The sequence below is a fragment of the Astatotilapia calliptera genome, chromosome 4, assembly GCF_900246225.1.
Source record: "Astatotilapia calliptera chromosome 4, fAstCal1.2, whole genome shotgun sequence".
In the NCBI taxonomy this organism is placed as follows: Eukaryota; Metazoa; Chordata; class Actinopteri; order Cichliformes; family Cichlidae; genus Astatotilapia; species Astatotilapia calliptera.
In genome coordinates this window covers 3,214,805-3,242,690 of record NC_039305.1, presented here as the reverse complement: position 1 = coordinate 3,242,690, position 27,886 = coordinate 3,214,805, and the positions used below count along the sequence as shown (strand labels likewise).

Genomic DNA, 27,886 nt, shown 5'->3' with positions numbered 1-27,886 from the left:
AAAACATCATTTCACCCAACTGACACAATTATGCTGTGCAGTGCAATACAATCCTATTCTATGATATGCAGATGCACGAATGTTTGGATCGGCTGTGCTTTCAGACATGAATCTGGTACTCCCGCTTCCAAACGACAAAGGCAAACAAAACTGAATCCTGCCACTTTTAATTTCAATGTTAGAACTCAACAGCAGCGTTAGGCTTGAAGAAGTCCTCTGGTTATTCTGGGTGCTTTCCAGGTGTACAGACTTCTGGCATTTCTTGATTTAACAGTTTCTGTGGAAACTGCCAGTTCTCATTCCCGTGGCATCAAGCACCAGAACTTTTTTTTTAACGCGCAAGGTGTCCTTCGGCACTGGTGCTGAGGGTTTATAGCATAAGTAAGACGGGTCACGAAAAAGGTGACGTCTCGAGCACACCTGCTCTTCATCGCACCATCTGATGAAGAGCAGGTGTGCTCGAGACATCGCCGTTTTCATGGTGCGATAAACGGGTAAAACTGGAGCGTGCAAGCTGTTGGTTACATTTGCTGTTTGCTTTTTTCTGCCCAGCACCTGCCTCCTTTTTGATGTGGATGTGCATGCTTCTTTTTTACATTTCTTTATGTATGATAGTTCTTTCACTCCTGACTTGTCACATGTAGACGTTAGCACTACATCTACCAACTCTTTGGTGTCTTCAGGTTGACAAAAGAGGTCTGCCATATAACGTTGCAATGGTCCGTATGTGTCACGGTTTGCGGGGCAAGCCGTGTGGAGTTGAAATAGGACCCAAAATGCGGCAGCTCTGGTGCAGATGAGTGTTTATTTGACAACCGAAAATACAAACAGCAACGGTGTGGGTACCATGAAACAGGAAAACCTAAACTGGGTAGAACTAATAACACAAACCAGAAACGAGGATGCAGGGAGGTCCGGGGAAATACATACGGGAAGACGCAGGGAGACCGAGGGGAAACAACACAGACGAACCAGCAACTACCATGACAGAAGACACAACTTAAATACACTCAGAGAACACAGGGAGATTACACACAGGTGGGGAACACAGGTGACACTGATAAACATAACGAGACAGGGCAGGAGTGAACACAACATGACGCATACTGACGAGAGACTGTCAAAGTAAAACAGGAAGTACACAGAGGTTCAGACAGGAGGAGAGAGAGCACGGGGAGAACACAGACATAACAGGCTGGGGGAAACATGGACTAAACACAAAGAGAGACGAGAGCTCATAAATACACAGAGGGGCACAAAGGGGGTAAGAGTCACAAAGGGAAAACACTTAGGGAACACCACAACAGGACACCTCAGAAAACATGGCCTAAATAAGGAGTGAAAATACAAGGAACCAAGAATACTGGGCCAACATGGCCCAGGACCATGACAGTATGTGCCTGTGCTAAAGGTACATGTTGGAAGAGGACAACTATAAAGTCTCTCATTTGTTGTTGGAACCAAATCCTCACTAATACGTTTTCGTTTGAAATCACATCTTTTTCTCTCCTCTTTGGCCTTCCGTCCACACTGAGATGGCGTTTTGAAAACGCTCTCCAAAGCGGATACATTTGAAAACGCAGTTTTCATGTCGCAGTGTGGCCAGCGAACCCGGAGCCTTTTCGAAAACGATGTTGTTTGCTCTCAGGTTTGACAGCCCTATTAAAGATTAATATCAGTCTGTACATGCTCCAGATAGCTTTTGTTCAAATTCTTTAACTCTCACTCGCCTTTGAAACTTTGTACTTTTGTGTTACTCGCAGCAACAACTCCACCTCATTGTTAGTCCATTTAAAAAACCCGTTTCAAAGAGCCGGAAAGGAAATAAACGGCAGAAAGAAATGAGGCAGGTTGAATCGTCTTGCGTTTCACACATGCATAGTACTGGAACGTAAGCGTTTTCGGCTGTTTCAATGTGGATGCACAACTCTGTGAAAACGACTGAAAACGATAGTGTGGACGCGGAGCGTTTACAGACGTATACACCGTTATCATATTTATCCGGGCTAGTGTGGACGTAGCCTCAGTAGCAGATCTCCCAAAAACACCAGATTAGTTGGCTCGATGGTGACGGTTGGTTTAATCCTCTAACCCCCTTTACATAGCCACTCTCAGCCCTCACAGCCCTCACATTGAATCTTGTGTTTGCTTCTCGCTCCTCTCTCGGTACACGATTTGGCTTGCAGGGCCTCATTCAGCTGTTAAAAATATACAGTAGCGATGCATCTTACGGGTCAAGTTTTAGGCGTGTCATGCATTTCTGCAGATCTTATATGTAGTCTATAGTCAGTACCGCTAATGGACAAGTGCTAAAAATGGGAAAAGTCTTCTTCTGTTACATGTGATTACACAAAAGAGATTACACAACCTCGCCTGGTTTTCTTTTTCTTTTTCATGTGGGTGCTTCCATGGACAAGCACAGTACTTTGTTGATCAAAGTCACAGTGAAATAGCAGAGATATTTGACAGAGGAGTTGGGCTGAGGAGATAGATGCTTCCTTTTAACCCACACTCCTACCAAGTCTGTTCTCTCTCTGGAAAAGCCTTTGACTTTCTGTTCTTGTTTTGACCGCATACACAACACAAATCCCTCTCTAAACCTAAAGCAAGGCATTAGCTCTTTGGCAACGACTCAGAGAAGGGTATTAATCACATGACCACAGTTCAGTGAACTCTGCCTTGAAATATGAGACTCATTTCTCCTTTCTCCTGGATAATCAACTTAGAGGGGGGGTTTAAAAAAAATCTGATATTTCACCTTGAAATGCTTCATAAGTTGCTTGCGGGATTTTAAACTTGTCACGCTCATGCCTGATTATACCAGACCCAAAGAAAACAAATGAAATAAAAGCGGGGATTCTGCAGCACAGCTTCTCTTAACACATGCACGCCACGCATGCCAACAAGTAAATGAATAAATCTACATGAAAGCCCGTATTAATTAAAATGTAGTTTTCCTTCTTTTAGAGTTAACAGATGGGTAATTTTGGCTTAAACGCTGTATTCTGGTCAGTTTTGCCATTTTAAGAATCTTTTTTCAAGAATTTTAATCAATCAGCGCCCTCTGGGTTAATTTTATGGGATACATACGGACACAGTGATGTGTTCTTCTGTTTTTGTGTTTTTGGAGAGGCGGGGGGTGAGTGTAGTACATTATTTCTGCCCCAAAGACTTTAATGTGCTTTCCAACTGTAGTATTGGTATCTTACCCTGAATATTCATCAGGGCTTCAGTGTTTCTTTCAGTGTTTCTATTTATTTGGTCTTACTTACTTATTACAAAAGGACGTCTTTGTTGCTAAGTGCATAAACACAGCTTCCCGTTCCTCTAAGTTCCTCTCAGTGTTCTTTCTACCTGTCACACCAGAGGAAATATTACTGACTTCTGTCGGAGAAGAATGTCCAGTAAACTCTGGCTGTAAGCACTGGTCCGCCTCCACCTCAAGTGGCCACGTTTGGGGTTTCAAAATTTGAACCACGAGTTCAGTAGCAAAAAAATAATTTTGTCATGGTCACTCTTGGCTTCAAAAAGAAATCTGCCCGGTCACCTGGTGAAATGTTCACCTAATTTCGCCCGTTGTGACAAATTCAGGCAATTCTTTACTAAAGCACCCGCTGAACCTGCATTGAGGTTATGCATCAACAGGGGTGCAGCTGTTTTGATCGACAGGGGGACTCGTCTATTAGCAATTTGGTGCATTTGAACTGAAGTTTGCGTGCTGGTGCTTTGTGAATAAGTAGTACACTTTTAAATAAAATGACTTGCTATGCAGTTCAGCGTGGCACCAAAGTAATCTTCTGTAATCAAAGGTGCACGTTGGAGAGTCATCTGCACAGGGCAGTGTTGTATCTTACATTGTTAAAGAATGCAAACTGCCAAAATGTAACTGGTTCTTCTTTTGGCCACTCTGCAAACATCCATGAAATTCAGAATAGTAGTTTTCTGTAATGTTGCAGAGTTGCACAGAGACCTCGCTCAGGAGGAGGCATATTGTAGGTGACTGTCCTGATTTGCACTCTGGTAATTTATTTATCAGAGTCAGTGCACCTTGGACCTAGCTCTATGTCAAGATATATTTAACTAAGTCTTATTTTTATTGTCAAAATAGAGTAATACTAATTCTGCATTTCTAGATAGTGTAGGCATGGTACACATTTATTTATCGGAGCCAAATCAAAGGGATGCTTCTTAAATGTCTGAGGTTACCACAGCCTGCAGCATCACATTTATTGCCAAATGACCAACATGGCCTCCGCTTTATTCAAAAGTTTGGGATACCCCAATCACTTGGAGGCACTTGGGGAGGAAAAAAATGACTATGCATGAAGGCAGTTAGATGTTAGAGGTCAAAGTGGTTCCCTGATGGTTCTGTGTCCTCGTGCTGAGCAAAGCCTGTCACCTCCACTGTTGTTCTCCCCTCAAACAACACTCTGCATTCAATCCTTTAAGGGGAAGCTGTGCCCTTCCTACCAACATGTTTAATTCATTCCCAGACACCCGGGGGACACTCGTAACAACAACAGAAAAAGACAAAAAGAGAGAGAGGGAGAGACAAGGAAGGGAAGGATGAGAAAAGAAATTAGAAGGAACGAAATGTTTGTTTTGTATCTGCTATTGGCAGATGTGTAATGAATGAACGAACGAATGGCCTAACACAAGACCGAGGAGACTTGAGACATTTGAGAGAGAACATCAGTCACGGGAAGCTGTGAGGACAAATAAATCCTATTTTCTTGTGTTTTGATTGACTTCGGGAGCGAATGGGGGGCAGTGAAGATGCTGCTGGACACCTTGGCGTGCTCCCTCTTAATCAGAGGTTGATTAAGCGCACTTTCAGAGGCATGGATTAGAGGGCTCCCCTCGGACTCCGCTAAATTGGTCGGAAGGGAAGGAAGGCAGAGTGTTGAGCACTACAGAGGGAACTTTTGATGTGTCAGTCAGAGAGTCTGGCATGGTTTGCTTTTATTGACCTTCCCATCCTTGATTTGTGACAGATCCCCTGGTGCTGGGGTAGGTGGGGAAGGTTAGAGGAGATTCAGCTTTTGAAGAATTTCCAAATTCTGCTGATCCAGTAGAGCTGCCACAAGCTTCCCTGCAATTCATAACAATGAAGGGCATGATGCTGCGAGGCATTTGCAGCCTAGACGGGTTTTTTTTTTTGAAGATTATATTTCAGTCATCTTTTGCTTTATTTGACAACAACAGGAGAAGACTTGTGGCAAGGGTCCTGGGGGAGATTCTGCACTTATGATGTTGCACCTATACAGTGTCTTTCAGACAAGTGATCTTCCAGGAGGTCCCGACCCAGTCACTCTGTATTATCTGCTACTTTCAATCTCCTGACTTTCATGTAAATCTAAACAAAGATTTTACTCATATCATCTTGTGTCCATCGGTGATGGGTTGGAAAAAGTATTTCAGTTACACAAATACGGTATTTTCATATCTTTGTGGGGACACGATGCTCTCCCTAGCTGCTTAAAAATAAATGCCTAACCATAACTTAATTGTAACCCTGACACTTAAACCACATTTTGAGTCTGAAAAATGCCTTCAAACTCGTGAGGACCGGGATTTTGTCCCCATAAGGGCCCCATTGGTCCACACAAGCACAGCAAACTTCCGATTTTTGGTCCCCACAAAGATACGTAAACAGTCACACGCACTCGTATGGCTAGTGTTTGTCATTTATGGATTTATGGTTAATAATAGTCGGATGCTTTTTCCGCTGTCAGACTGGTTTGTAACCCCTTCACAGAAGGAATGGCGCTGTTCGTGTTGCAGCGGTGGCACTGCTATTAATGTAATGAGTCAGGCTGTTAATGTGATCCAGCTTCAGACACAAAGGGGATCTCTCAACCTGAGCTCTTTCTGCAGACAGGAGACCTCTGCGCCCTACATAACAACGATGGGACATGTCATCGCTGATTTATTTTGCCCTTGAACCTCCTAGTGATAGGACCTTGTGGGATAGCCTTTAAAACAAGCGCTCAGAGATGAAATGAATGCTCCGTTCCAAACTATTGAAAGACGTGCGCTACAGCCGAAGGCTTTTAGAGGGAGTGCTGTAATCTAAAATGTGCTATTTCTCACACATAGCGCAGCTCTGGGATGGGCTGATCAGATAGCCTGAGATGAATCTGACTTGACCTGTGAAGCAGCAGTCACTGGCTTCTGCATTGCCGGCCATGAGAGGAATTTGCAATGGATTCCAGAAAGATTGAAATCAATTCAAATTCAGCTGACGTACTGCGCCGCGATAAGGCATTGCTGCACCTACATGCAGACGCGCAAATTTCATAATGAATAGATAAGGATTAATGCAATTTCAAACTGTCACCTGCTGCCAGACGGGATGTCATGAATGGCTTATCATTGTGCCATGATTTTATTTACATCCAAGAACATAAACAGCCCGGTTTATTCATGTCCTATCTGTAACCATCCACGGAGGTGGATCCTCTGACGTGTTTTAAACAGCCCCATTATCTCAGTGCAATTTCTCATGTAATTAATGTCTGCTTACAATGCAGCTAATATCCACTATGTAACCTGTGGAGACACACAATAATTATGTGACCGTTTGAGTGACAGAGATCAGGAGAGCAAATAGAGGAGCCCCGTCTGCAGCCCCGTCAGGAGGGGCAGATTGTTGGCCCAGGTTAATAGGCATCCTCCAGGGAGGGATTTGCTGGAGTTAAAGAAAGTAAGGCAGGAGGCATTTGAATTCAGTATAATAATGTGAAATACTTTAAAAACCATCTTTTCTAATCTCATTGTCACGGGCCATTTACAAGTTCTTGGTCCAAGGCTTTATGAAGTTCCCTACGTAGGCATTAAAAACTCTGAGATCCTGTGAAAGAACATTTTATTTGAGCTGGATACTCTGTACTACCGTCCAGAATTAGCCTGCCATCTGTTTCCTGCTTTACCCACAGCCAAACACTGAGCTACAAAACTTTCTCAAACTAACTGATCGAGGAACAAAGGAGAGGACAAAAGGACTCTAACTGAAGATATTGTTGGACCAAAGTCGAGCCAGGTGTCTGGATTCTGAAAGTCAGCGCGGGCAGAACAGTCTTAGTTTATAAGGGGAATGCCTCTCGTAGTGGAGTGGACCTGTGATCGATTGGGATGTGAAGTGGCTTAGCCGTACCTCGGTGTGTCAATAGCTTCACCCTCTCCCTCAACCTTGTGATAAAACAGAAGCTCGTGGCGCCCAATCTCGGTGTGTTTACACCTGTAAACCTGCCCGTGCGAACGTATTTTCTTCTTAACAACTTTACTTTGTTGGTTTGTCGTCAGTTCCTCCGAAGAATCAAAACTTTTCCTTTAAGAGCATCAAGCCAGGTCGCAGAGGCTGAAAAGAGACGCATTAGAATGCGTTCCACAGCTCCATAGATTGAGACGAGGATTTAATTGGCTTCATATCAGGGTTAGATAGCGCCGTGGTTGACATTTGATTAGAAAAAATAAAAGAACAAGGTGACTTGATATTGCGGCGATAAGCAAAAATCCCAACTCGATCACATCGATACTTTACTCGAGTGCACGTAGGTTGCTCACCTTGTAACCAATGACAGTGGTCGCAGTGGCTCGCCTGCAGATAGACATCAGAGGTTTGCTACCGAGCGTGCTTTGTCATACATTTATTGCTGTGTGTGCACTGTCTGTTTCCCCTCAACATAGTGTTGACTTAGAGGTCAAAGCCGCGCAAAGGCATAAATTTCTGGAGCTTTTATGCCGGCCAATTCGCAACATTGTTGCCCTTCGAAACAAAGGTCACGTCTAAGCAGCACTTTATGACTTTATATCTGTTTTACAGGCAAATTTATCACTGTGCGCTTTCAGAATCTGAATCGCCTTCGTACCTTTAATTATTAAGACTTTGTTTCGGTGGAAAGGAATCGGCCCAGGCAAATCAAACAGATTTTTTTGTGCACATCTACAGATTGTTTTCAGTTCTGCTGCTATTTTTAGATCTCTCCCTGGAAGTCCTGTTCTCCTTTTGCAATTTCACCACGGACCTCAAAGTTGAAGAAAACTTCCACTTCTGTGTAAAAGCGATTCGACCACCACTGATTGGAACTGGGTCTCCAGTTGCCAGCCAGCAGTTTTCATCAGGTTTAAGTCAAAGTGTCCAGAAAAGGTTATGCATCTGTCGGGGTAATGCTGTCAGTGTAGTGCTGCTACTGTAGCATCCAATAAGAGGTTTCTTTTATTATTTTTGTTTTTTCAAACCTGCCCATTTTGCCACACGTAAATTCTTGTGAATTCGTCCAATTCCCCCAAAGGAAACTCAAATAGAAGCAATGCTGTTCCAGCGAGAACAGGACTACAAATAGCAGCCATGTTTTGATCTGGACATGTGTGAGAAAAAGGCCTGGATAGGTAAATTGGATAAGTTTTGGTTATAGAGCTGGGCAACTTTAACCATCAAATCAACCCTGTTTTGCTTTATAATTCTGAAAAGAAGGTTAACTGAAGGTTTATAAGGTTTAAGCACCACAAATCAAATCCTATTTAGTTCTATTCATGGGAAGGCGAACGACTCACCGTAAAACAGCTGATTTGTTTTTGTGCTTTGTTTTTTCCGCTGGAAGCCAGAGGAGAAATATGTGATTTTAAATGAAGTTTTAAATGTTCCCCATGTTAAAACCAGTAGATGATTCATTCGGTATCATTGGCCCTTAACTCTGTAATAGCCTTCCAAATAAGATTATAAAATTTGACTCAGTCGATCTTTTTAGACTTTTAGCTTTTAAGGAGTTCATTCCTATCAAACCTATTTATTACTTTTAGTGGCTTTTCTGCTTTAGCATCGTGTGTTTTATCATAATTTTTCTGTTGCACTCGCGTCTGCGTTTCCTCATTTTTCCCCCAATATGAACTGTTATATACTTTTATTATTATTATTGCTATTAGATCAAATTGGGTAATATGCAACTGCCTGTTGTAATTTGGACCAGCAGATGACCACGCTTCTTACATTATCCAATTTAAAAATGAAAAAGCTTATTTCTGGGAAAACTGGTTTAAAAAAAAAACGTGGCTTCCAAATCCAGCTTTGCATGTTTTGATTCACAGAACACTTAATTTATATTCCCCATTCAGCTGTTTATAATGGCGACCACCTTTTGCAGCTACTGTACGTGTTGTTGATTACAGGTTAAGCCCTTTGTGCGAGACCTCATTGACATTACGTCTCTTTGTCTGAGCTTGTTATCTTTGTGCCCCACAGTTTGCTTAGCTCATTCCAAAACGCCGCTGTATGTGTCTTTAGTTGCGAGCGTATTAGTCTCCATGGAAACTCATTTTCCCAATACTTCATTGGTGCCAAATGACCCTGTACTGTTACTTAGCTTCTTGCTGCTTTGTGTGGAAGTGTTTTCTTTTGGAGATTAAACGTTCGAAGGCAAATTGAGGTCCTGCTGGTTTTATCGCAGGGGTATTGAATAAGCATACGTGAAAAATACCAAAGCGCCGTACTGTACCACATCATTTGAAAACAGATTGATGTATTTCTCTGCTTCTGAAAGGGCAGAGGGATAACAACCTGTGTAACGGCCAGTCTTGGTCCTGCACGATTTTAGGCAGAAACAGGTTGGGGAAGTCTGACTGCTGTTTAATCCTATTTTCCAAAACGTTTGACAGAAATATATTTATATAAATTAGTAATAAAAGATGAAAAGACTTTTTCTTTAATTGGATATCCACATCGGGCTTCCTGTGCGAACAGTATTTGTTTCGGGATTCCCTCTTGAATATTTACACTCTTTCTCTTTGCAAAATGTCCTCAGATAATTGCTAGAAGGAAGCACCCAGGAAGGTCAGCCAAGAACCTCGCTGTAGGTGCCAAAGTGAAATCTACAGGACTACAATTACTTGGACAGACTGAGGCAGCAGAGCAAAGTGAATGACAGGTAGGAAATAATTCATACGAATCACCTGCTGTATTATGAATAACCACCTGCTGAGAGGACGTAGCACGGTCAGTTATCCTCAAAATTGGTTCTGAACAGCCCTTTTTGTCATTTGTTAGTAATTGCCTTATTCTCTTGATAATATAATGAAATTAACCTCCAAGAACATTCCCTCCTTATGGCATTTACGAGACAAGGTTGAAGTTGACATAGCAGCAGTCGCACAATTATATTTAGATTATTCAGCTGTTATTTGGCTTCGTCTTTTGATGTCGACACATTAGAGGAGCTCTTTTCACTGCCACTCATAGCTCGTAATCTTCACCAAAACATACAGTGTTGAATCCTGCACGAAGGGCATTCTTCAAGAAATTCAGGATCACTCACATCTCTCTTCTGTTTGGGGTACATCTGACCTTGTAGTGAATAGACATAAAAGGCTGTCAGTCAAACCGTCATGCCGTCTTTGTTTCCTTGTGTTTGTCATTCTCCAGAGGAGTCAAGCAGCTACTGACTAATCTAGTGATTCTGTGCTTCTGGCAAAATGCTTCTACGTCCTTCTCTCTGCCGAACTCGGCGACTGCCTCGGGGAAAGGTGGAAAGAAGGTGAAGGAAAAAAAAAAGTTTGGGAACAGTGTTTGAATGGTTATAGAGTGTAATCAAGGCCAGCAGCTAGTTAATGTTCAGTTTTCTGAAGCACTTAACATTCTGACCTTAAAGAGACTTTGTCAAAGTTTAGGAACAAAGAATCTGTGCTGGTAAAGAAAAAAGGAATTTCAGCTATCACGCACTTCATTCTTCAAAGGGTAGAAAACCTGAGGACAAAAGCCTCGGGCCTCTGATTGGGCCCCACCACTGCTAACTGTTGAGATGAAACCAAGCGGGCTCCTGTGTGTTAGGCAACTGGAAAATATCACGCTGTACGTCCTACAAATGTTCTACAAAATATTTCACAGCATCTTTTGTTTTTTCTGTATTTCCCGCTAGCAGATATTTGAGCTGCATGCCAGTTTACAACTTTTAACATTTTTGAAGTCACATCGTGCCATCAAATGAATTTCAGTTAGGAACCAAAAGCTTGTCAAGTCGCTCGCCGCGTTCTCTCCCACTGAGAAGCTTCGACACCAAAGTTCATTTTTACTAATCACGTGCACACATCAGCACAAAGATCAGGAATTCATTTTAACTTTAGCCTCATCCTGTGTTTGCAGTCTTAGCATCACTACACATGTGACATAGTACCACTTTAGTTATTCTAGATCTTTAAACGTTTTAAATAATGTGAGATTTAAATCTAAATGCAGCTGCCACCTCACCAAAAATATCCAAGGCAAGCCGACTGATTGAAGACATTCACGATGTTAAGTGAAGCGTAGTGTCGGTTAAGTCTAGAGAGCCCACGATCCCGGAGCACCAGCTGATCATAGTGTCGATATCATTAGTATCTGCCTTTAAAGCTGCTTCAGCTTTCCTGTTGTTTGTCACCTGCAAGCCACTTTGCAACCCGGCTCCTCTTGCATTATCACATGTGTTGACACTGATGAGCCAAACTGGCAAACAGGAATACCTGACTGAACTATATTTGCTGTGATTATAGGCAAAAGTATTGGTGCACCTGTAGGTTACACTTACAGGAGCTTCATTCTAAATCATAGGCATTCATATGGGGTTGGTTCGCTTTTTGCAGCTGTAGGATTTTGGAGCGCGCCCGTGGAAATCTTTGTTCATTCATCCAGATGAGCATTTGTAAGGTTAGACAAGGAGGCTTGGCTCGCAATCTCTGTTCTAGTTTATTACAGTGGCGTTCGAGGTTGAGGTCAGTGCTCTCTTTGGACCAGTCAAGTTCCTCCATAACACACTTATAACCTAGCTTTAATGGACCTTGTTTTGCGCATTGGGGTGCATCATGCTGGAACTGAAAAGGGCCTTATGCAAACTGTTCCCGCACAGCTGGAAGCATAGTTGTCTAAAATGTCACGGTAAACTGAAGCATCAAGGTTTCCTTTCACTAGAATTAAAGGGTCCAGGTCAACCCTTGAAAAACAACCCAGTGGTCACCAAACGCGGATTAGAGAAAGATGATAGGGAAAGATGATTCCTCGCGCCACAGAACATGCCTCCTCTGCTCCACAGCCCACTGATGGCATGCTTTACACCACTCCATGTGATGTTTGGCATTGTGCTTAGCGATGCAAGGCTTGCATGTAACTGCTCACCCGTGGAAAGTCATACCACGAAGCTCCCGTGCTCCTAGTTTTTGTGCTGATGTTGATGCTAGAGGAGGTTTGGAGCTCTGAAGTTGTTCAATTAGCAGTTGGCAACCGTGTTATCTAACGTTTACATGGTCTACCGCTTCATTGCTGAGTTGCTGTGGTTCCTAAATACTTTGCAGCAATTCCTCTTACAGCTGGTTGTGGAAAATCTAAGAGGGTAAAGATTTCACTAACTGACTAACTGGGATCCAAGTAAAGTGCCAAACTTGAACTCATTCTTTTAAAAATGTCCATAAAGGCAGGTGATGATTAAATATACCTGTGGCAATGGGAGTGGAAACACCTGGAATCAAAGATTAGGAGGTGTGGCCCAACGCTTACATTTATACTGTATCTATGTAATAAATAAAAGTGTCACTGTATTACTGTATGTTAACAGTTAAAACTTGCCGGTTTGTGTTTCAGTCCATTGACATCTCCTGTGTGTTGCTTCAGATGTGTCTGCATCCTGTTGACCACAGTGGTTAGGGGAATTTCAGACGTTTGTCCATCTAAACACCAGCTGGTCTGAGTTTGACTGACTCAGACCCTCAGCAGAACATCAAACATTGGAGTATCTCACTACTTGGCTCCGTTTCACATGAACAGATCAAGGCTACCACAATGTTTTCATTCCAGTGGAAATGTCACATCATTTCAAAGAGAACTTCTGTTTTATTTATAGCTATCACCCTTTTAGTTTTGACTGCCTAATATGGACCTGGAAAAGCTCTAACCAAGCTAGCAAAGAGCAAAAGGGCCTTGCCTGCAAGAGGTATAGCGCACGAGTAGTTGTTTTGCAGGAGAAAATGTGGAATTTCGACATGAAAATACGTATAAGTGTGAATACCTGAGGCAATATTACATTTTTTTTCTGTATCTGGGCAATTTCTGTGCAAACCATTGTATTTGGAGCTGTGCTGAGAGCCGTATAAAGCACAAACCTGTGCACAGAAACCACTGCTTTGTGACAAATATTGTTGGTTTTTTGGTGCATTGATGGCTTGCAGATTGAAGTAATGATCAGGTGAGTGAGAAATTGGTCAGGATAAAGTTGTTCACTCCAAATTTGGAGATAAAAAAAAGATTTTATCTGCACTTCTTCTGTTGCAGAACAAATTTGATATCTTTTGCCCTTCCTCTCCTGTTGTGATAAGAGCTGTTCTCTACATTCATAATGGATTTGTTACTTTAGGAGATGTTATGAGGGCTCTTTAAAAAAAAGAAACAAGAATATTTCACATCCCAGCAAAGCCTGGAAGCCTTAAGTAGATATCTGGATTGTATACTGTAATATTGCACGGCTCCCTGAAATTAGATTCTTGTTCAAATGAGGAGGATAATGTCATTAGGTTTTGTGCTTTACTAGCTAAGAAAAAGCTAAATAGTGTAGAGTGTAGGAATGAGCAAGGTCAGTTAGCAAAAGTTAAAGAAATGATCATTTCATCTGTTGAGTTCTCTCCAGGCATTCCAGCTTTCTCCTGCAGTCCAACGACATGCAGGCAGTTGAATTGGGTTAACTGGTGTTCCTAAATTGTCCAAAGGTGTGAATGTGAATGGTTGTCTGTGTCTCTGTGCTCGCCCTGCCACAGGCCGGCGATCTGTTTGGGGCGTCAGACGCCGCTCACCCTATAGTAGCCCTCCCGCAACCTTGAATTGGACGAGAATTGATTGATTATAGATTATAAAACTGATGTCCAATTCCTTCCCTGACTTTTCCACATTTATCTGAAATATTTTTAGCATGCTGTCCTGAGAATATTGTTGAAGGAAAGATAGTAACAGGGAGAAAATCTGGTGTTTATAACTTATGATTATTTAAACTGGAGAAATCAAGTGTTCTAGTGTCTCTGCTTTGCACTTGGACTGAGCGTAGACTACTGAAACAGAAGAGACTTTAGCTCCTTTTATGAAAGAAATCTTATATGGAAGCAAACTGCCTAATTGATGGCTACTATACTGGCATCTCATTTAACCATAATGCTATTCAAAAGGAAGCATCCATCTAGCCATGAGGAGCGCCTCTTGCTCATGACTCTGTGTCAGGAATATTGAAAATATTGATGGTGGCCCCCCCCTCGGCTGAGCTGTAAGTTGGCTGCATGCATCCTTCGGTTGCCAAGTGTAGTCTGGTTAAAACTAAAAGGTTCCTATGCGAAACACAGCACAACAACAAGGTTTGTGGATTTCATTTGAAGGATCTGATCACGATTTCTGGAAACAGATATCAGCACGAGCCATTTCACTGCTATAGATTGATGGAAAGGCAGACATCTCTCGAGCCAATATATCCAAAAGTAGAGATGCGAAAACAATCGAGATGACTAAATAGCATTACAGGCCGGAGGAGACAGTTTAGTTGTTGTAAGGGGGAGCGCTCCCTTATATGGGATGTCTAGGTTTGCCTTATTTAGCCAGCACAACTATTACTTGTGAATAGTTTCAGGTGCTTAAACTACCTCACACAAACTTGAAAATGGCATCGAAGAAAAAAAGAGTCATTTAAAAGGACTCTTTGATACCAAATAATACCCTCGCATTTTTACTCTGTGCACTCTGTAGAGCTGCGGTTTGAACTTTCTCTCAGTTGTGTTTAAGCTCCTTGCTTGCGCGTTAACCTTTCCATTCATCTGAGCTAGCGTTGCTCACGCTGACACCCTTTTATGTTCGTCCAACAACTCTCTCATGATGGAGGAAATGACCTAGCGCTGTTCAAAACAGAAAAATTACTAGTTCATTAACTGTTTGGCAGCAGGAGCACTTTGTAAACTCGATAACGCTCTCAAAACTAGCAGCTGTGATACCTCGTCTAATTATGTTTGACCTCATCCGCTGTTATTCTCAGCCTATTACAGAACCGGGACTGGACTGCAGGAATGACTAGCACCTTCCTCCAGGGCTCTGCTTGTTGTTTGTAGTAGTATGGCTGGTGCCACACCCCATATATCTCTGTTCCTAATTACACATGGCTGGGATGAGAAATTAACATGGGGCACATCATAAAAAGATTAATAACAGAGCTAATACAATTACATTAGAGTGATTAAAAAAGGTTAAATATGTGATCTATTACATTGATCTTAAATACATTCAGACTTAATTTAATTTAACAGTTCTATAATGCTGTAGTTAAAATATGTCCTATTAGTGTTTGGAGCCTGCATGTGTAACGATTAATTACTGAATAATTGTTCCTACATTTCAACACTGGCGGGCTCTGAAGGGTGATTTATTTTCTTCAGTGGCTGTACAGAGATAGGGCTTAATTACAGTGGATAGCCTTATCTCCCCTCTCTAATCCGCTCTTTGGAGTCTCTCGCGTTCACGCCATCTAGTCGTCGATACCATCAGACTGTTGGCAGAGCCAGACAGAGAAAGTGATCCCCAATTTCTCTGTCACATTAAAGCTTATTCATGAAGTCTCCACTGTGAACCTTAAGAACTCCAAAGCGGGAGGAAAGAAGAGTCGCTGAGTACTGAAAACCTCACCCCCGGTCTGAGGTCATCACCAGCTGGCACATTACCCACTTGTGCTGTTTGTGTCAGCTGGATTGACTGAAAAATGTGTGGTCAAATCTGATCAGATAATGGGCTGAGTTTCATGCCAGGAGCAATTTGTTGCAGATATTCTTGCACTAATGCATCCAATTTGACTGTTTACCACCTCTCTGTGAGCAGAAAACTGTGAGTCTGTGCTGTTTAGTGCGACGTCGACCAAGTGCAGGCAGATAAATGTCTGTTTTGAATTTTTGCTGATCGCTGGTTTCGCTTGATAATTCACAATTAACTGTATTAGATCTCTATTAGAGGGACTAGCTGTTTAATTATTGTAGCTTGATGGAAGATTTCCAGCACACTAATAGTTGCATATATTAAATTAACTTGGAATGAGTGGAAATTTGGCAGTTCAGGCAGACTGCGTTTCAAAATGCCAGAAAGGATTGCGATCAGCTGAGGTGTCTGAGCTGCAGTGATGTAAGACTCGTGATAGACCACTGCAATAAAACAAAAAAATAAAATTGGAGTCAGTGAAATTATATAAAGGGTATATCATTCCTATAAATCCTGCACTAGCACTGAGCAGTTATACGGGGCATAAATCACAGATGCTAAATTACCCGGTAGCATCGGGGATAGATGCAATCTCTCGCTCTCAACATGCTTTGTTTTGCTATCTGCATACATTTGAACATACATAATATATTTATGATCCTTGACTGCACAGTTATTTCTTTTAAGAAATATTAGATTATGTCATTATTATAGGGCTAAAGTTGACTATCGGTTAACTTTTTGATCTTTTTTCTTCAGTTTGTTTCCTGTTTTGTTCTTAAAATATAGAGAAAATGTGAAATCGGCCACACAGTTGAAGGGAGCGTCTTCAAAGTAGAGATCAGTTTTCACTGATGTTGCAATAGTTGTAGCTTTATCAGCTTCGGTATCTTGCTGGGAAACCTCGGTTCACACGCGTTACTTAGCCCTCGGTGATTGTATTCCTCCTCGCCCACCAGCACAAATGGCCAAACCAAACTCCAACGACTGTACAGGAATGATTTCAGGAATATGCGTTGAGTGTTGAGCCGGCATCTGAACTCAATCCCAGTCCCACAGAGCATCTGCAGAATGTGCCAGACTATCCATGTCATCCTGCAGATGCCAAGCTGATTTTCCTTCTTCTTTCTGTGGAAGTTCAGGAGAAGCTCTGTATGCTCATTTCTCATGAGGATGGCAGGAGAGGCTGGATGGTCGTCTTCGCCATCAGTGCTCGAGTGTGCTGATGTTTGTCAGAGTGGCAGATATCAGAGCTCATGGATAGTCTATCATCCCACTCTTCAGAGTCACCTCTGTATCCGTTGTTTCCACTGACCGCAGAGGAAAAATGTCAAACCGAATGCACCTCCGATTCCACCGTTCCAGGCACAGCGACAGCTCTACCTGAAACTGACACAACTTCCAGTGCAAATAGACAAGCGAGCTGACTAATTAGAGCAGAGATCCAACACAAATGTTTAATGAAGAGATAATATATTAACACACCAAATCCTGGAGTAATAGGACTACTTTGTCATTTATCTTTTTGTCTTGAAAATGAAACTTTTCCCCGTGCATGTTAAAAGTGTAGACTCACTAATGGGAGTTTTTAATGGAAGTTTTAATAAGTTAAGTTTTCTTTTTACTAGCTGCGGTGTGATTTTCACGCTTTCATGATAAAGTACTCTTCCACTGGTTTTCATTTAGGCGTAAAAGATTAATCAATTTTAAGGCACATTAAGCTCATTTGCTGCTTTTTTTACATTCCATATATTTTCTAAAGATAATTCTGTCGTTAAGCCACCTAGATAACTTTGCTGTTTTTGATTTGATGGTTGTAGATTTGAAAGAAATCCCGTATTTCTGTCACACTCATTAATTCTTACCGCGCATATTTTGGAATAATATTTCCTGTGATAAATGAGGAAATTAAATTCTTATTTTTCTAATAATGGAATTTATAATAATGTCCATTAATGTGGGTCCAGCCGATCTTCTATGACTATGAGCAAACAGCGCAAGCATAATACTGTCAGAGAATGATGAATCCACATGAATTCATATTTCGATATTCCAGCCTAGTACGACTAAGTCTTTGTGGTAGCTCCAGGTTTCTCCTTCTGCTGGATTCTTATTCTTCTATCACGGAGAGATGTCCTGACATTTTTATTTTAGAATTTGCTGTAATAACTCAAAATTCATTGCTCCATCAGTGATTTCAAGGCATCCTGGCCCGCAAGCAGCAAAACTGGCCCAAACCACAATACTACCACCATCATGTTTCACAGATGGGATAAGCTTCTTATCCAGGAACGCAGCGCTTTCCTCTCCCCAAACATAATGCTTCTCTTATAAACCAAAAGTTTTATTTTGGTCTAATCCGTCCACAGAACAAACAGCCTTCAAGCAGCCTTCTGGTTCGTCCGCGTGATCTTCAGCAGACTGCAGATGAGCAGCAGCGCTCTTTTTTTTAAGAGCAGCTGCTTTTCCCTCGCAGCCATTGTTATCCCGTTGCTCGGCGTTACCCTGATGGCGGACCCGCGAACGTGAACAGCCAGTGTGAGAGAAGCGTTTAGCTGCTTAGGAGTTACCCCGGGTTCCTCTGTGACCTTGCAGACTATTACACACCTTGCTCTTGGGTTTATCTTTATTGGTAGACAACTGCTGGAAGAGCTAACGGCACTCCTGAATTTCTTTCATTTGTACACAGTCGGTCTGACTGTGGATTGATGGCATCCTAACGCTTCACAGATGGATTGATAACCTTTTCCTGCCTGATGAGCATCAACAACTCGTTTTCTGAATTCTTTAGAAAGTCCATTTGTTTATGCCATGATTCCACAAATGTGTGTTTTAAAGATAAGACTTCTTTTGAATAACATGAACACCTGCTTGTCATCCTAATTATTAAAAAAATACATTTATTTTTTTAAAGCATCTCACAGCTAATTGCTGCAGTAATGGTGTTGGTCATTAACTTTGATTCTAATCCTTTCCTCGTCTTATTGTAATTCTAGGCCTAATGTTTGATTAAATCTTACCAAACAGTAATGCGAACACCCTCGTTCCTAAAATGCAATCAGTATTCAAAGGAGGGAGCTGATTTGTGCTAACTGAATACTATATGTCAGCACCTGATGTTATGGTGATGGTAATAGCACTGTCAAGTTTGACAATGTGGAGAAAGCAATACCGTCATTCCCCATATTCACTTTTGAAAATCTCATTTTGCTTTCATCTCTTCACTAACACAGAGCTGTCAACATATAATTCAATGAGTGTCACCACTGCGCTTGAACGTTTTCTTTATCTCTCTTGCCAAAGCTGCTCGTACCATCCAGCATGACTTTACTTTCTGTTGTGTTTAAAACGTGTTGTGGCCACTTTGGTTGTGATTGTAGTTAATTAGAATGTGATAGGCAATCTCATCTTTTGTAGAGCTTTTGTTAAAGGTCTCGGATTGTGGGGGACATTTGATCTGAATGTGGTGTTTTGATGTTTACAGCAATACCTCCCCGTAACGGCCGCCTTCATTCAAGCTTGTGGATGGAATGGGCTGTCAGAATAGAGGAAATTGAAACCAGTCGGTATCTTGGGCATTGTGAGAACACTGTTCAAAACACAAACACCACCTAAACCGTCCTTGAAAGGATGTATACCGCACCGCACATACCTAACACTGATTTGAACGCACCTGAAGAAGAAGCGGCCATTTAAAGGGTTTCAACCACAGTTGAGATGAGCTTGGCTCAAACTGATCCCAGCAGCAAACTGCCAACAAATCCCCCAAAAGGCCAAACCAGGCGATAAATTTAATCTTGTTGGCTAATAATTTCTCTGTTGTCTAATAAAGCCTACAGCACCACTGTAGTCCAAAATCTATTACTGTAAATCTTCTGGCTGCTGTATTTTCACAAAACATTCACTGTAGTTTGAATTGATTACTTTGAATGTACATATTTGCCATAATCCGTTGCTCCCAAGCAGTAACTTAGGTGGAAGAATAAAACCAACACATTACCTCACATGACCACTGAGTCAGTGCCCAAAGATTCCTCCCACAGTCCAAAGACAGTTAGTGGGGATAGGTTAATTGGAAAAATGCCCACGGAGTGAATGTGAGTGCGAATGGTTGTCTGTGTCAGCCCTACAACAGACTGGCAACTTGTCCAGGGTGTACACTGCCTCTCCTCAAGATTCAAAGCGTTATTGTCATGTGTGCAAAGAAAAAGCATTTCTCTGTACAATGAAATTCTTTCTCTGCTGTCCACACACAGATGCCGGTTAATATGTACACATAGCATTGATCAATAAGTGGAGACAAAAAATAATAAAATGAAGTGTTAAATAGGTTTATGTGCAAAAGAGCTACGAGCTTAATATGCTGGTTTAATATGTGAGATGACCTGATCTGCAAAAATTATTAACACTGTAAGACAGCTGGGATAGGTTCTAGCGCCCCCCACGACCCTGAAAAAGAATAAGCAGAAGCGGATGGATGCATGGATGGATGGATGCATGGATGGATGCATGGATGGATGGATGCATGGATGGACGCATGCATGCATGGATGGACGCATGCATGCATGGATGGACGCATGCATGCATGGATGGACGCATGCATGCATGGATGTTTGGATGGATGGATGCATGGATGGATGGATGGATGCAGGATGGATGGATGGATGCATGGATGGATGGATGCATGGATGGACGCATGGATGTTTGGATGGATGGATGCATGCATGGATGGATGGATGCATGGATGGATGCATGGATGGATGGATGCATGGATGGACGCATGGATGCATGGATGGACGCATGCATGCATGGATGGACGCATGCATGCATGGATGTTTGGATGGATGGATGCATGGATGGATGGATGGATGCAGGATGGATGGATGGATGCATGGATGGATGGATGCATGGATGGACGCATGGATGTTTGGATGGATGGATGCATGCATGGATGGATGGATGCAGGATGGATGGATGGATGGATGCTGGATGGATGGATGCAGGATGGATGGATGGATGGATGCTGGATGGATGGATGCATGCATGCATGGATGGATGGATCGACGGACAGCATCCGGGTACAAAGAAATCAGTTTTGGTCTTCATAGCTACGGTTGCACATGGGTCCACAGATCCACTCTGGTGTGTACACATGCAAAGTTTTACAAGATCAAATGTGTCATTGAACAAAGTTTTATGTTCCCAACTATTTTTTTAAACTACGTTAGCAATTGCATGCTATTAAAGCGAGAAGCGGAGGCGTCAAATGTGCTATATAGTCATATCAGAAAATCAGTTATGTCAGTAAAGAGCATTCATGAAGAAAAGGCATCATTTTCTACTATTTATTCTTTCAGAGCTGGGATTTATTACACAACAGGAATGCAGACTTAATGGGCGACATGTGAGCGGCACAGATACTGCAAGCCTGGAGCCAACGCGGCCAGTGTGAACTTTGACCTGGGATTGTTTGTCACCTGCTGTTTTCAAAGTAGAGCGTTAGCTTTGAAACTATGGAGAGACGGACAAAGACTCTCTCGCCTTTTCATGGGATTTGCTGACTGCATAGAAACAGCACCAATCCGTCCAAAAGCAGACATCAGTTAATAAAATCCTTTTCCAGATAGGCATTTTTTAATCTTCAGACAGGATTTGAGTCATCTGTTTAATCTGTTTCTCTGTAAAATGCCAATTTTTTTGTCTTCTTCCCTTCTTTGCCAGAGATCTAAAGATTCTACCGGATCATTTACATACAAAAGGATGATCCCTCTTTCTCAGACCTACAAGTGATGGGAATTATCCGGTGTAGTGCTGCTTGTGTTGTTGACTTGTTTTACGATAAGACGTGTGAACAACACTTCAGTTGTTTCCAAGCAGGCCGACACCGCAGTCATTTTCATCAGCACTCTTGTTCAGGTAATGTTCCTTCAGGCTCGCTGATTTCAGGGCTTATCTTGTTAAGAGCCCCCTGCTTCGCCACAGATCTGCTCGGCTGTCAGAGCCGGGGCCCACACATTTCGGGACTATTATTGGTGATTGTAGGATGACACTAATTAAAGTCATTGATGTTTAAAATCAAGCTCCGCACGTCTCGCTTGTTTTGTCACAAAAAGCTCCGATAGCTTCTCAACGTGGCCCCGTCATGTAAGCTATCATGCTATTTGTTTTCAAGCCATGTGGAGAAACTTGCACGTGTGTGTCACCTCATTAAAAAAAAGCACACACCTCAAGATGGGAGAGAGCTCTGCTTGAGGTGTTTACATTTCGTTTTTAGCACTGGGCTCAGGCTCACTGAGTCTAAATTTAATCTAATATTTATAATAATGGAGCAAAACCAAAAACTCAGACTATTTATACCGCGTCTTCCTTCTCCCCCAACTGACTCCAGTGACATAATTTGTGCTAGATTCATTATTTGAAATGCTAAGTGGTATACAAAGTCAGATTCCTAACAAATTCAGTCTGTGAAAACTGAGTTGAATGTGCAACTCTCTCAAGTGTTTATGGTAAATAATATTGGTGTTATAATACCTCATATTTTCCATCTCTTTGAATATCTGGCAAGAGGGCCTCTATAAAGTCTGTATAAGTCTATAAATAATGTTCACAGCATATGAATCCAGTAAGAGTGAATTAAGGCAGTTAAGTAAGGTTGTTTTCAAATGTTGCTTAATCCTTGGACGTTTCCAAACCCAAATATTTGCTGTATTTACTTTTTATTACAGTAAATCAGTGCTTTCTAAATGGTAATGCAGTACTTATATTAAGTACTTGTATTAATTAGTATTAATTACTCAGAGAAAGTGTGTGTTACACTACTCGCTACATTATATATTACACTATAAATGCACAGTTAACAATATAAATCGAGGCTACAATTTCATGCACCAACTCAAACATGAAGAGGTAGAAATGGATGCTGGAAGCTTATCACTGGCTTTGTTAGCTGTTCAGTGTCTGGCTGCTGGGCTGAGGTCAGCATACAGTCAACACTAACATCCCTCTGGTTTCTTGGCTAGCTTAGTGTTAGCATGCTATCTGCGCAGGTGTTTGCAAAGTTGTGTTAGCAGTACAATGCATTTGTTTCTATCCTGGAGGCAGTTTGCACTTTTCCTTTGTCCTCTTGTCCTTGTTTAATAAAAATAAAAGTAGTGTCTGCATCTCTGCTGTGGACCGCTCCATCACGTTCCCTTTTCCAACACATGAACTGAAATCAGCTGATTGTAGCAGGGCGCCTGGACTCCACCCAGCGTCCAGAAAACTTAGAAATTTGGTTCTGTAACAATAAATTGTTACATCGTTACATGACTTATGTGATGGTATTAAAGTAACATTTTATTGTAACAATATGCGCAGTTACATCTAGCACTGATTGTGTCAAAATTGCCAACCTTCTTTCTATCCACTGATTTAAATAGCTGGTAACTGGAGCTTTTTTTTTTCTTTTTCTGTTTTTGTGGTAACTTGAGCTCCCAGCGCTTCATCTTTACCATCAGTTTTAGTCTTGAAAATATCCACTGATGGACACTGGACAAACCAATAAAAAGGAGAAGGTGGTTGTCGGCTCCCTAACCTGTCAGCCTTGCAGATTTAATCAGCGACTTGTTTTTGAGAAATTTGACAGGTTTTCCAAAGTAGCTTCTGTGCTTTGTATTTTTGGTTTGGAAACCTGAAGCACACGGAGGACAGGCAGTGACTTGCCCTTACATCTAATCAAGTGCAGAAAGGTACATAATGGTCTTGCTGAAGGAGAGCGTGTCAATTATTCATCAGCTGGCTCTGGCCTGTGAATTTAATCTTTGTTTTACAGTATTTTCAGTTATTTCATGTGTTCTGTAAACTGTGCTGGCATTCAGGAAAAAGGTGCGGCTGCCTCTGCAGAAAATGAAAGGAATACATTTATTAAACAAAAGCTCAAATCAAATATCAAACATTGGCAGACTTTGAGAACCTCTTTTATTTGATAATGATCCAGTATCCAGTGCGGAGACAACAGCAGCTTTTTAAAAAAATGTATTTATTATATTTTCATACCCTTTAAAAAAAAAATTCATATATGTTTGACATCTAGTTTTGGGTTACCCATGTAGATATAGCTTGGACATATACACCATTCAGTGACAATATTAAAACCACCTGTATAATATTAGGTAGATCTCCAAAACAGACTGTTGGATGTTGTACACAACATCTGGAGGTATCCTGGGGTGTCTGGCACCAGGACTGCAGATCCTCTGGGCCCTGAGGGTTTCTGTGAACCAGCTTTGTACCGGTGCATCCCACAGGCGTGCGGATTAGCAACTGGGGGTGTTTGGAGGCTACGTACACCTACTGGTTATGTTCCTCGAGCCATTATTGAGCTCTTGCGGTTTTGCTAGATTTGTCCCGCTGGGGGGGGGGCTGTTGCTGCGGACGAGCACTATTGCTATGGGTGGGGTATGAGGGATGTTCAAAGCAGCATCGGCATGAATACCAAGACCCGAGTTTTCCCACAAGAGTCTTACATTGTAATGATTAATGTTATTCACTTCCCTTGTCAGTGGTTTTAGAGTTGTGGCTGAAGGATGTATGTAGACTTGAAAACTCCCAGGGAACAGGGAAAAAGTGTGACACTGCAGTGGAAGGAGCGCTAGTAATCCAGCCTTATTTGTTTAAGTCTGACTGCCCTGATAGCGAATACATGCACACCCTCAAAGTGTAATGCATAAACATTTCACAGCAAAACAAATAAATTAAATCTGCTCAGAAGGAAAACATATGTGCTAACTACAGTCTCTGCTGAATTGTCTTTTTTGTGGCTTTTCAGTAACTAGGTCACTGCAGTGCATGTAAACTTGTCTGATTTCCAATGCAACCGGTTTTGTGAATGTAATTTGCTCGCTTCCTCGTGCAACCGCACAGGAGCAGCACAAGGCTGATAACTAGTAACCAACTAATTTATTCTGTTATTGGTAGAAATTAACACAAGATAAGACATTTTATTGAATACATTAATCAATACGATTTTCAATTAGCTCCTCAGAATCACTCAAATTACCTTGCTGAAATGACTTGAGGGTCCAATTCCACTCAAGGACCCTCATTTGAATAACCCTGCCTCGGGGTGTAATGAATTGACAGCCTTTTGATTTGAAACGTATGCTTCAGTAGCTGCGTATCAGCCCTCGCCTCCTTGTTGCTGAAATGGTTTTTACGGATGCTCCAAGCATGTTCCACCTTTATTCACGGCCATAGCATCTGGCTGCCAGCCACATCCAGCTGACCCACCCCCTGCTTAAGATGCACTGGAGCCTCTGTGGGTTAGGAGGGCCAGCTCTATCAATCTGCTCCCTTCCGGCCCCCACGTTCCCCAGTGTGGTTAATCACTGCCACTAATTAGCGCTAATTACTCATTGCTGCCCGGGAGAGCCCCCCTCGCTGGCTCACGCTGATCTGAAGGTCCTCCGTGGCACCCTGCTGCTTGCCATTCCTTGGGTACAGGACAAGGCGCAGGTACGTGGGAGGTGCTGAGGGGAAGGGGGAGGTTATTGAAAAGCTCATCTCCTCTAATTCAGCTTTTTTTTATTTTCGGGGAATCAAACACATCCCTGGGTTTTAGCCTTCAGCAGCTACAGGTAGAAGGGTACCTCCCTGTGGGCCTGCAGCTGAGCAGACTGGTTTGTGCTGGTCTGCTTTGGTCTGGCTGTTGGCCTTGTCTTCATGCACAGGGCTGGCCAGGCTTAATGAGCCAGCACCTTTTTGCTCCCACCGCCATTAATTGTCTGCGGCCATGGTTCTGCGGGCTACATTGTGTTTGGTTCTTTTCTCTCAGTAATTTTGCTTTAATAGATTCAATTTGCTTTCATTTGCTTTGTATTGATTTATTTGTCCAGCTTTGTCTTGTCAACCATAGAAACCTATAATTTCTCACAAAAGTTTGGGGCAAAAAGGCAGAGAAAAAAAGCTCATTTAATTTGCTAATATCGAGCGAATTATTTAAAAAAAGAGAAATGACAAATGATGTTGATATGGCGTGGACGTGAAGCGAGGCTTGACTAAGGCTGAACTCATTTCTCGGAGGCGAGAAAAGTGCATAAAAATATTGCAAATTCCAGACGTGGCACAAAGAGTGAAGCTTATTAACAGACCTGGAGGTTGTTAAGTCTGACAATCATGTAGCTAAATGGTATCATTGGATCTGTCAGCTTTTTAGCGGTCAAAAAAAAGAAAAGAAAAAACTCAGTAATGGCTGGTGATGAAAGGTGAGTGTGTCATGTCAGCCGTAAATAATTTCTGATGGAAATGATTACATTGATATTTGGAAGGGCCTTTCAGACAAAGGGGTTGAGGATGTGTCCAAAATAGATTCCTTTAGCCTCTGCCAGAGTGCAGCACCGTGTGTCACCAGGAATCAGCGTGAGGCGAAAGGCTTTACCTCTTGCTGACCTTCAAATGTGAAGCAGCAGTAACTGTGACAGGTGAAACAGCTGCAGTCATAACACACAAACTGTTACACGAGTGAATGTGTGTACCCCTGAACATTTGGAAAGGATGCTTTTTAAAAAAAAAACTTTATAAAGAAATACCTCATAGAATTAAAGCAACAGACAGACAAACTACTTTCTTAAATGGGCACTTAACACCAGAATCAGATTTACAGATGTTTGTCTTGTGGAGCTCTAAAGCCATCTAGAGTATTTTGGTGTCAGTCGCACAATTTCAGAGCAATCGGCTGTCAAGGTGTCTGCCTTGGAGATGTCTGCCCTCAGCTGATGTCATGAAACTAAATAGCACTTGCTAAAGGGACAAAGAACACATCTGAACCCTCAGCAGCAGCAGCATCCTTGTCCTGGGCGATCTCATGTAGGAACTATTTTCTACCAAACGTACTCCACCAACCAGCATTCTGCACAAGTGTATCCATCCACCAGTGATGACAGGCCCATCCATCCTAATTGCAAGATTTTGCTGTCATCCCTCTTTAGTTGAGCTGAGATGTTAGCTAGCTGCTAACTTCCTTTGGTTGCTAAATGTAAATCTGTAGATGTTAAAAAAAAAAACAGCTCCAAACATCATTCATGAACTTTTCTTTTCAGTCACTGGGTCACGATTCCTGGGAAGAGAAACTGCTGCCATTTTTGCCCTACAAGGCAAATATTAGTTTCAGTATCTCTAAGACAAGGCAGACATCTCGCTAATCTAAAATTAAAATAGTAGCTCCAAAAGTGGGCGAATCACATCACAAATATTTAAATGAATAAATGATACTACAGGCCAGAGTGGGGAAAAAAAACTATCAATTTTTTTTAACTTTAAAATTAACAGAACTGAAATTATATCAGTATACGTAATTCCTTCAGTATCAGGTATGTATTTTTAATGGCTCAGTCACATTAGAGTAAAAACAGAATGTCAACCTCTTTAGGAAAAATCAGCTCTTGCCAGCGATTGCACAGAAGTTTTTGTAGCAGTTTGTGACAAACACTAATGATCAGTGTACAAAACCCTCAACCTGTGGATGTTTGTTGTAATTGCACAGGTTGGCTGATGGGAGGCAACCTGTCTCCAAACAACAACGGGCCAACTTGGTGTGTCTTCGTTCACTCTGAGCCGCTTTGAAGGTTTGCAAATAATTGTCATCTAATTTAGAAATGCAGACAGAACAAAGAGGATTGCAGTGTGAGCAAAGTGTCTCTTTGCAATTGCGTACTCGACTCAAATGGTTGCCAACTGGTTGCATTCAGGTCATATCCCTTATATAAAAACTTGTGCAGCCAGAACCTCACCAATCAGATCGATGAGGTTCAGTAGTTCATGTGAATTTGTTTTTAATGTGAAGCAACAAATGGCAACGGATTTTCCATTTTCGCTATTTTATTACCACAAATAGATTGCATGTAATTGCCAGTTGATCCCCTTCAATCACACACTGACAGCAGACTGACTCCATCTTATTGCCGTCTTGACGCACCTGGTCCCGTCTTTGAAGCAACGTTTTCCAAGGCAACAAATTCCGTCGCAATTGCAAGCGGTCGCAATAATTTTCGACTGCTTTCCCTAGTGTGACTTTAGCATAATGTCCCTGGAACATTTCACCGATTTGAATAAGCTTAATAAAAGTCACTTAAAGCATTGAGTCGGGTCAAAACACAAGGAGGGAAGGAGGAGATTGGCAGAAGC

The 27,886-nt window shown here is 42.0% G+C and overlaps 1 protein-coding gene across 2 annotated transcripts in view; it reads left to right on the top strand.

Moving 5' to 3' along the window:
* LOC113020226 (RNA binding protein fox-1 homolog 3) overlaps nucleotides 1-27,886 on the top strand; it is a 421,260-nt gene that overhangs the window by 31,339 nt on the left and 362,035 nt on the right. The window contains exon 2 of one of the 2 annotated variants that reach the window (XM_026164001.1): nucleotides 9,801-9,923. The exons of the other annotated variant lie outside the window; for it this stretch is intronic. The gene's annotated coding sequence lies outside the window, so the exon portion shown is untranslated. The remainder of the gene's footprint in view (nucleotides 1-9,800; nucleotides 9,924-27,886) is intronic. 2 annotated transcript variants of the gene reach the window in all.